This window comes from Bactrocera tryoni, unplaced genomic scaffold (assembly GCF_016617805.1).
Source record: "Bactrocera tryoni isolate S06 unplaced genomic scaffold, CSIRO_BtryS06_freeze2 scaffold_11, whole genome shotgun sequence".
Taxonomy (NCBI): domain Eukaryota; kingdom Metazoa; phylum Arthropoda; class Insecta; order Diptera; family Tephritidae; genus Bactrocera; species Bactrocera tryoni.
In genome coordinates, this window is record NW_024395824.1 from 12975690 (window position 1) to 12986584 (window position 10895).

Here is a 10895-nt window from a genome sequence, read left to right on the forward strand (position 1 = left end):
GACTGGCGCGCTGTTGTTAACTCGGCTATAATCGCGTAAGCGGTGTCTACGCCAATTAAGAAGAAGAAGAAGAAACAACCATTGAATTCGTTTAGAAATCAAATTGTACCTATTTATGATCCAGCCAACGTAGACGTATCAACGAAAACAATTTTTTCAAATAGAGTACGTCATACAATCTACTACAAAAATAAGAATTATTTAATAGAAATAATAACAGGCTTAAATTACTTAATTGAAAACAATAACAAACAAAGTAAGATTAACCCTCAGTTTGAAAAATTATTAGAAAAATTAGATCCGAAATCTGTCGTAGAAGAATTTGTAATCAGAGAAGTTTACAAAGAGTTAGAGACAATTACAAATACAATTAATTTTGCTACAAATGGAAATTTTTACTCTGGAACTTTAAACTTGAACAATATTAACGAAGTGATTTCAAATGAAATTTTTATGTTCCTGTCATAAATATATTAGAATATTCGGATATCCACGTTTGTATGTACAGGAATGCGATAATCACAACATATAAATACCCTATCTTCTTCTTCTTCTTAATTGGCGTAGAAACCGCTTAAGCGATTATAGCCGAGTTAACAACAGCGCGCCAGTCGTTTCTTCTTTTCGCTACGTGGCGCCAATTGGATATTCCAAGCGAAGCCAGGTCTTACTCCACTTGGTCCTTCCAACGGAGTGGAGGTCTTCCTCTTCCTCTGCTTCCCCCGGCGGGTACTGCGTCGAATACTTTTAGAGCTGGAGTGTTTTCGTCCATCCGGACAACATGAGCTAGCCAGCGAAGCCGCTGTCTTTTAATTCGCTGAACTATGTCGATGTCGTCGTATATCTCGTACAGCTCATCGTTCCATCGAATGCGGTATTCGCCGTGGCTAACGCGCAAAGGACCATAAATCTTTCGCAGAACTTTTCGCTCGAAAACTCGCAACGTCAACTCATCCGTTGTTGACATCGTCCAAGACTCTGCACCATACAGCAGGACGGGAATTATGAGTGACTTATAGAGTTAGGATTTTGTTTGTCGAGAGAGGACTTTGCTTCTCAATTGCCTACTCAGTCCGAAGTAGCACCTGTTGGCAAGAGTTATCCTGCGTTGGATTTCTAGGCTGACATTGTTGGTGGTGTTTACGCTGGTTCCAAGATAGACGAAATTATCTACGACTTCAAAGTTATGACTGTCAACAGTGGCGTGAGAGCCAAGTCGCGAGTGCGACGACTGTTTGTTTGATGACAGGAGATATTTCGTTTTGCCCTCGTTCACTACCAGACCCATTTTCTGTGCTTCCTTGTCCAGCCTGGAGAAAGCAGAACTAACGGCGCGGGTGTTGAGGCCGATGATATCAATATCATCGGCATACGCCAGCAGCTGTACACTCTTATAGAAGATGGTACCTTCTCTATTCAGTTCTGCGGCTCGAACTATTTTCTCCAAAAGCAGGTTGAAAAAGTCGCACGATAGGGAATCGCCTTGTCTGAAACCTCGTTTGGTATCGAACGGCTCGGAGAGGTCCTTCCCGATCCTGACGGAGCTTTTGGTGTTACTCAACGTCAGTTTACACAGCCGTATAAGTTTTGCGGGGATACCAAATTCAGACATCGCGGCATAAAGGCAGCTCCTTTTCGTGCTGTCGAAAGCAGCTTTGAAATCGACGAAGAGGTGGTGTGTGTCGATTCTCCTTTCACGGGTCTTTCCAAGATTTGGCGCATGGTGAATATCTGGTCGGTTGTTGATTTGCCAGGTCTAAAGCCACACTGATAACGTCCAATCAGTTTGTTGACGGTGGGCTTTAATCTTTCACACAATACGCTCGATAGAACCTTATATGCGATGTTGAGGAGGCTAATCCCACGGAAGTTGGCGCAGATTGTGGGGTCTCCTTTTTAATGGATTACCCTATCATTAATAATAAATGTTAATTATACCATTTAATTCCGTTAGCCTACAAACATGGAAAATTACAAATTGAAAGCAAAATAGCAAAATGTAAAAATAAATTTATAAGAGTATCTAAGTGTAAAAATAATGTAGGAATAAATATTTGTAAACAAGAATTACAAGATAATTGTACCATCCCTTTACTAAATAAGGACAAAGCATATTGTAAATTGTTCAAGAAAACAATGTGGCATTATTAATATCAGATCACGGAAATATTATAATTGACGGAAGCCATATATGGAACGGCCAAAATATTACAGGCACAAAATTAATTGCGTTTAATATTAGCACTAATTTAGATAATAAGACATATTTTAACAATGACCAAGAAATAAAAAATATAATACATGGTTATCAAAATGAACAAACCAAAATTATGAAATTATAAGAATCCAAATCGAATTATAAATTTTCTAATATACAAGAAATGTACAAATACCTAATTCTTGTTGAGGAACCTTTACAATTTTAAGCTATGTTATTTTTTTAGTAATAATAGCATAGGATTATTTACATCCCCTCATTAAAGGCATGTAAATGTTACCAGATTAAACAAGAAGCCAAAAAACGCCGAGTTTTCGAGCAGGTATATGAAATGGAAGTACAGCGGCTCCAAACACAGCGCTTTTGAAATGAGGAGATTTCATTTTAACAGAGGGGAGAGTTAAGGAAGATAACATTCCTTATCATACTCACCAACGCAAATATTATACCAATAAATCCTTATCAGCTGTAAACATAAAAAAATGTATCATGACATATACACATAATAATGTATAGTAATTATCAGTAACAGATAACAACTGATCCAAATATATTTATCAGCTAAAATAAGAACATAACAGAACAACATGAATATTCTGTCGATACTACAAATAGTTGTAAGCAAACATAATGTCCTTTAGTCTTAGTATTGCTATCGAACGTGAAGGTAGAGATATTAAACTCAACAAATATATGAAATAATAAACACAACACACACAGCGAGACTCGGGCCCGCCCTGTTAAGGCAACCCCGACCGCCAGGCGAGGTCGTGAAACGGCGAAACTACGAAACCTTAACCACGAAACGGAAGAGCGTGCAAATTACGCCACAGGAGCCTCCCAGCTCTAAAGGGCTGAGGAGCAATAGCACCAAAGAATCCGGAGGCAAACCTCCAGGTGGAGGAGGGACGCCGCAGATATACGGATATTCAAAGGCATCCAAAGGGCTGTGCTTCTTCTTAACTAACCGGCAAAGAATTTGGGGTCGGAGATTAAACATCTGTATAGACGATGAGCCATAGAAATACATCCGAAGAGTAAGCTTCCGCCTGAACTACAGGTTCAGTTCGATGGTCATGAAGCCATAAAAGCCAAAACTGGCCACAGAGAGTGGAGCAACGGGGGAGCTAACCTCCGCGCTGGAACATCTGGAGAAGCTAAAGGACACGAACATCTCAAGCGAGAAACCTAGAAATTGTATAGTACCTCATACAAAGAATTATGCGTTTTCCTGATTAAAAAACGTACAAAAGCTAATATCGAAATTTGAATATATGTGACCTGGTCTACGGAAAGGGGGCTTAGGTGTCAAAAAAAAAGGAGAACAATTAATGAGATAACGAGAAACTGACGATTATTTTTAACAGCTTTTCCCAGAAAACTAGTTTTCGCACGTTAGCTCCCTTTTCGTAGACCAGATCCCTTATAGTTTTAGCAGCGGATATAGTTTACGTAATAAAAACATTAAATGGTAACAAATTTCTAACACATATAATAAGGAACTTAAATCAAAAATAGTCTTCATACTAAATATTTATATGTGCATATTTGATTTGGTGACATGAGCTACGTGTATTGATGCATTTCCTGCTGAAAAGTTCAGTACCAAACACTGTACTTATTTGCAAATTTCATGCGTGCATTCATGTGTCGTTGCGAGATCTTGGGTTTGGCACCACGGAGGTATATTTCAGTAACGGATTTTCCTAGATTATTTGCACTATTTGACTGTTGGCTCTCTGGAGACCCATATGAGCTTTAATTCGTTCGTTACTCATTACATCAACCATCATACCAAAATATTAAAATTAAATGCACTATTTTGAACAATTACACAAAGGTAATAAATATCTCAAACTAATTTTTGCACTTTAACTTCTGAAAACGTTATTATCAGCAGTAACAATAATTTCGCACTGATGTGCAAGTTAACACATAATGCCCAATTTCCATTTGGGTACGAATGTGGTGAGGCCAATACAATATCTTGCCTCATCAGTAGATTGTGTGGGCAACGACCGTCACCAAAGCTTGCAGATTACGTAAACAGTGTCAATATCCGATTACTGCTTGCATAAACAATTGCTTGGATAAACAATTGGATGAAGCAGAGTCAGCACGACGCAGACGTCAAAGCCGGCAGCGTCGACTACTGGATTTGCTTTCTTAGGTCTTAATGGTTAAGCTAGGTTTAGGGCTAAGTTAGATTTAAGTTAAGCTCAAGCCAGAGCACATGTGCCTGGCCAATAAAGTTGATCACAGCATACATTTTTGATTCCTACATCTTTAATTTGCACATATAATTATTTACTATGTAGCACCGAAAGCTCGCGAACATTTTGAAACAAAGGAACAATGAATGAGACTAGAAAGCAAACAGTTTGGTCAATTCACAACAACAACATATCACCAAAAGGGATAATTTTTCACATACATATGTATATATAACAAAATTAGTTATGCACATATAATTCTTTGCATGAGGTAGTCAGGAGCAATATTGAATTCTTTTGTATATCTGAGTTCCTGAGACAGCACCTAGTTGCTTTGCAAGCCAGAGACAGAGAGGGAGCAGACTTTGTCCTGCCTGCAGTTTATCTCAGGCAGTAAGGACTGCAACATACGAAGTAAGTCCCTGTTAAAGTATGTAATTAATAGTAACTTAGCTAAAGGAAATGTGGAATGTGAACCCACTTTCGTCACAATAAGTAGGAGAGAGCCTATGAATGGAATGATCTCACATTGGAGGGTGTCAGCGGAGCAGTCCTTGTCGGACAATAGAATCATAAAATTCGCGCCTAAAGTAGAAGTCAAGAAACCCCCTTTCAGAAGTAATCCTCGGAACGCAAACTGGGATGCCTCTCGGGGTACGCTTAATATAAATGTGGGCGGGGAGGGGCAGACTGATAGAAGTGTAACGGGTCCAGGGCTGGAAAACAGGCTTTTTGCGCTAAACAAGTCCATCATAGACGCATATCACTGCTGCTGCCCCTTAAAGGCGACCACCAATAGGCCATCTTATAAAAAAGGTACGGAAGCTTTTTAATAAAGCGAATTGTTCGGGGGTCTGGGAGGAATATAAATGCAACCTAACCTTATATAAGAAGAAGATTAAGTCTGAAAACCAGGCAAGCTTTAAGAGGTTTTGTAAAAACGTTACTTCTACACCAGAAACAGCTGGCTGCACAAGACTTTGGCCAGAGGCAAGACTTACACTGGATTGGCGATCAAAACATGCGGCAGGATATATACGACCATCGCGAAAGAAAGAGCTACGCCATTTTTACGGGCGCACTTTCTGGAAACAATTCGGGTAGATCAGTGTCTACCCGTAGTCGAACACAAGCCATCTCGCTTAGATTGAGTTGGCGCAAGACAATTGTTTACTGCGGACTCAATCAAATGGGCTGTGGCATTGTTCGAGAATTGCAGGTCTCCGGAGGTGGACGATATCTTTCCAGCACTCTTACAACAAGGAGAGCAGGTTTTACTGCCACACTTTGTTCGGCTGATGAGGCATATGCGCGCACTGGCGTACATACCTGAAATATGGAGGACCGCATAATGATCTTTATAACCAAGGTAAGAAGGAATAAGGACTATTCACTAGCAAAATCCTTCAGGCCAATTAGACTAATTTCCTTTTTAATTAGTGATGAAATACGCTTTCCTAGACATCGAAGGTGATTTTGACAACACGTCTCAAAAGAGTGTAGCCAGGGCACTGGAAAATAACTGAAACCACGGTGGTAGATATAAGGATTTGTCTCGGTGCTACAAGGGGCTGCCCGTGGGGTTGAGTGCTCCAGGGTTTGTCCGGAAAATAATAAAACTGATTTACTTCCGCACCGACTGGATTCGGTAGAGGGCATTCTTAGCTAAAGAACGAGCGGATGGTCAGTTGTCTACGAGCACCTGGAGGGTTAGGACAAACATTTTCGCGCGACGTGTTTCTGTGAGTGGTGCAAGTCGAAAAGTCCCGTTCACGAGACGTAGGGCTCTGCCTGGCCTCAGAATTCTTACACTTATAGGCAGAGAGGAAAATATGACCAACATGGTCAAATATCTTGATATCACACTAGATTCCACTTTGAGCATGTTGATTTGACCTTAATCAAGGCGACTAAAGCACGAATGGTATGCAATCGGCTGGCTGGAAAACACCGGGCTGGATTGGATTGTTAGGTGGTTGTACACCATGATATTGGCACCGATAAACATGTAGGGCTCAGCCTATCGACGCTGGAACGACTAGCATGTATCTGCATGTGTGGTGCAATGAGCACTTGTCCGACAGCAGCACTTGAAGTCAAGCTCACACCGCTTCATCTAGTAATCAGTCACGTAGATGAGCACACACAGCTACAAATGCACAAGCACACACTTCAACCCATGTTATCAACGCAATACTGCGACAGCTGCGCAACCCGCACATAGTTCGCGCACTGCGCGGCTACTCCACCCAAGTGGCCAACAGAAGACCTCCACGGTCCATAGGAGCTTCATCCGGAAACATGACTCCCATTCTGATGAAAAATCAGACTATGCCGAGCGAATAAAAAAAACGTCCGTAAATCTTGAACAGTTGGTTGTCGTTGTTGTTGTTGTAACGGCAGAATTCCGTCGAGTTGACAGTACTTGGCCGGATAAAAATCCGGGTCCGTTTCGGTTACGTAGACCCAACTGTCATGGGAACGGTTAACTCATGATTTTCACCGCTTAAGATTCTTAAAATAAATTTATTTTTTGTTGCCAGCGATAATTCGATGTATGGTGTTTTGAAGCTTTTAAACGTACAACAGTGCCGATGATTGACGACAGCTCATGTAGATCATGGTCCACCTCTTCAGTCCTGGAGGGAGCGTAGTTTTCTCGATGTCCTGCAGTAGCGTTGTGTGGTTGACTGTGTCAAAAGCTTTCAATGTCAGCACGAGTCAAGAGGATTCGGAGCAACCCTGCTGAAAGGCATTGGTCCAATGACGACAAAAATAGATTAACACTTACCGATCCAAACGGGATTAGATCACCGAAAAAACAGCCCTTGGCCGGATAAAATCCGGGTCAATTCCGGTGCATAGAACCGGCTGTAGTGAGAATTACTGGAATATCCATGTTTTCGCATGGTCATTTACACGTAGCATGTTCAAGCGGCGGAAGGTCATCTGCGTTGTTTGTTCTTGCGCATTTATATACGTTTCTTACTTATAAAACCTACAAAAAGTTTTAATTGCACATTTGCTTAAATGTTTACAGTTTAATGAAGTGAAAAGTGTGGATAAAGTCTTTTAAATGTAGTGAAATAGCTTGTTGATTTGTTCGAATTTTGGAAATTTTTGAACTTTAGAATCGATATCTCGTAAACTAAGCGTTTGCGGTATCTATAACCCTGCATATTTTTTGTATTGCATATTTCCCAACGGTACCTTCAGATCGCGGCGCCAAAGAAATCTGAATTGTGCCATGAGATGTACAATGCTGAGAGTAACTAAAATTTCATCGAACTTACGCTTCCCTGCGTTTATTGCGGTTACTATGTTCGGATCGACATTAAAAACATTTTGAAATCACATTTGTATGTTGTGGAATCTAAGACGTTCGGACCGACAATGTGTGTTTTCGATGAGTTTTCACTGACAACTATCAATAGCGGCATTCCCTTGCTCTTGCAATATTGCACGATGACACAAAATGCAAAAATCCTGTACTGAAATATGCAAGGCCAAGAGAGCACCCATTGCAGAATCTAGTGATATATGACGGCACGAAAATAAACACCGTTGCACCAAGAGGATCCCCCTAATATGAGAATATCAAGCGACAGCTGTATTTGTATATGGAATGTAAACAAATATCAAGTGACAATTTAGGGCCGGCAAAATATGCCTTCCAAAAACATCGATTAAACTAGAGCAGGCACCGATTATAATGAGTAAAATGTAAGTTTTCAAGTAGTATTCAGCGAAAACTGTGTTTTCGTTTGACAGATTTTACATGGACGTAAACACAAGTTTTCGTGCGAAAACCAGTTTTTCCACGAAAACATGTTTTCGTTCTCGGTCCGAACATAGTATTAGCTGTTAGCGAAAACTCATTCGATGAATTGTTTGAGTACAGAAATGTAAATAGTAATGTGACGAACAACATTGAATCGGCGATAAATTGCCAAAATCAACTAGACACCGATATTCTTCGTAGTTGCCAAAATATTCGAGTGGCTAAGTTTTCTTAACGATCTAGTATATAAAGGCTGCCGGATTGTGTAGCGTACAAAGTTTTAGTTAGACTGCTGCCGTGTTAGGAACAAATGAGATATGAATAAGAAGTTGTTAATATGGAAAATGAGCAGTGAAGCGTTAAGTCGTTGTACTACCAATAAATATAAGAGAATAGCTATTAAATTAGGAATTTTATTATACAATGCAGTGATCGAACTCAAGTGAACTACAAGGTAGACGATTTATCGAAAAATCGCTGACAGATGATAGAACAAAATCGAATCGACGATACATTGTCAGAACCAACTTGACAGCAAAATTTCTAGCATTCAGACTATTTTAATCATTATTTTTTTACATTAAGATGTTAATAGCCACTGAAATGGAAACTAATTTGTCAAATCGGACAGATGCTTGTGAGAATTTTTTAGAAATCAATAAGAAGATTTGGAAAAATTATCAACTTAACGTTTGTGAAGCAATTCCAACGTCTTACATGAAAATGGCTTAAAATGAGCTATTAAAAATTGAGGATTAAAAGAAAGTGACCTGGTCTGATGAGATCAAAATATATAAATCGATTTGGATCAGATTGGAGGCAATGGATGTGGCGCCGGAAAGGAGAACCGTTAAGGTCGAGGCACGTAAGGCAAACACTAAAATTTGGTGTTATTTCGTTGATGCTATGTGATTGTATGAATTCGAAATAGGTCTTAAGCCAAAGAGGTCTATTGAAAATTCAACTTATCAAAAAGATAACGATCCCAGGCATACCGCAAGAGTTACGAAAAGTTGGTTTTACGATACACAAATTAAAATTCTCGATTGGCATACGCTGTCGCCAGACCTCAACCCAATAGAACACTTTTTGGGGAGAATTAGAAAAATTATTGGAAAGTAACGCTTTTGATCCCTGAAATCTTGACGAAATTTGGCAACAAGTGACAGCGCAATGGAACAAAATCACAAGAGAAGCCTGACAGAAACTAATTATGCATGCTTACCAGATTTAGAGCACTTCTGCGAGCTGGGGATTTAAAAAATTAACCTATCCTCTTGTTAATAACAAATGTTTCGATTTGAGTTTGGTTATGTTTTTAGTCCACAAAATAGGTTAAATCATCGCAAACACTCGATCAATTGCTTGTGGAACTGTATACGGATCTAAATTAATATATGTTACCTTATCGTGGTGCAGGGGCTTAATAGCAAAGCATATACGGCATCTCCCAACCTTCAAGAGCGATGCTGCTTGGCATATTTTATCAGCAAGACCACTTCCGTTTGCGCGCGAGACAGTTAACGCAACCCCGACCGCCAGGCGACCACCCAGGCACAAATCGTGAAGCGCGCAAATCACGCCGCAGGAACCCCCCTCCCAGCTCTAAAAAGCTGAATGGCAAAAGCACGAGGGCAGCCGGAGACTATATCCCCCGGGTGGAGGAGAAACGGCGCAGATACGCAAATGCTGTAAAAGGCATCGGAATCGCTGTTCTACCTCTTAAATATCCGGCGGATACTTTGGAGTAGGAGAAGCTTACCGTGCTCCAGGAACCCTTTATGGAGACACTGAATACGCCGCGTCCTTCCATGGGGCCGATTTCAAAGGAGGCATGTTGCAGGTGGACTGCAAGGACAAGACGTCCGCTATCAGGCTACCGGAGATCCCTCCTAAGTTCGAAGGCTGGAAGGGCCCCGTCCTCTGCGCAAAAAGGGGGGAGGACATACCGATCATGCAAAGCAGGACGATGTGTCTCCCTAGGTGCGCAGGCACGCCGTACGAGTTTGCTCTAAGTCTGATCAAAATCAGAACTTGGGTCTAAGCATCTCGGCCCGGCGGGTAGTCAGCAGCAAAGTCGAGAACACTGATTGGAGACTAAATCTTTGGATCGAAGACGAGTCGTACAAGTACGTCTGAGGAGCAAGCTTCCGCCGGCACTACAGGTTCAGCTCGGTGGTCTTGAGATCATACAAGCCTACAACGGTCATTGGCAGGAAGGAATCGGAAAAGATGCCTGTGGATGACGTTGCCACTCAATCCAGAGATAGCACGGCGGAACAGGCCGCGACTGTGGCGACGTCGGAAGCCCCCAATGAGAGGACTTGCGCTCAAGGAAGGGAACTACTCTCCACGCAGGAACTCCTCGAGGGGCTTATGGACCGATCCATGGGTCTACAGAGTGAGGGCTAGAGGCCTCAAGACGGATTCGATAATCTGGGATATGTCAAGCGAGAGACCTAGATCTTGGGTCGGTGCAAGCTAGGGACTGTGAAGGTACAGACTTCGTCCTGGCATTAGCCTATTTCCCAGGAGAGGCATCCACAGCACACCCAGAGGCTGTGGACAGCTTGGTGAGGTACTGCAGGAGACACAGACTGCCCCAAATCCTCAATCCTCATCAAGGGGCATCCTGTCGTGGTCCGGAGTGCAGTATTCTGGCAGGTCGGGAGTTTCCTCATTT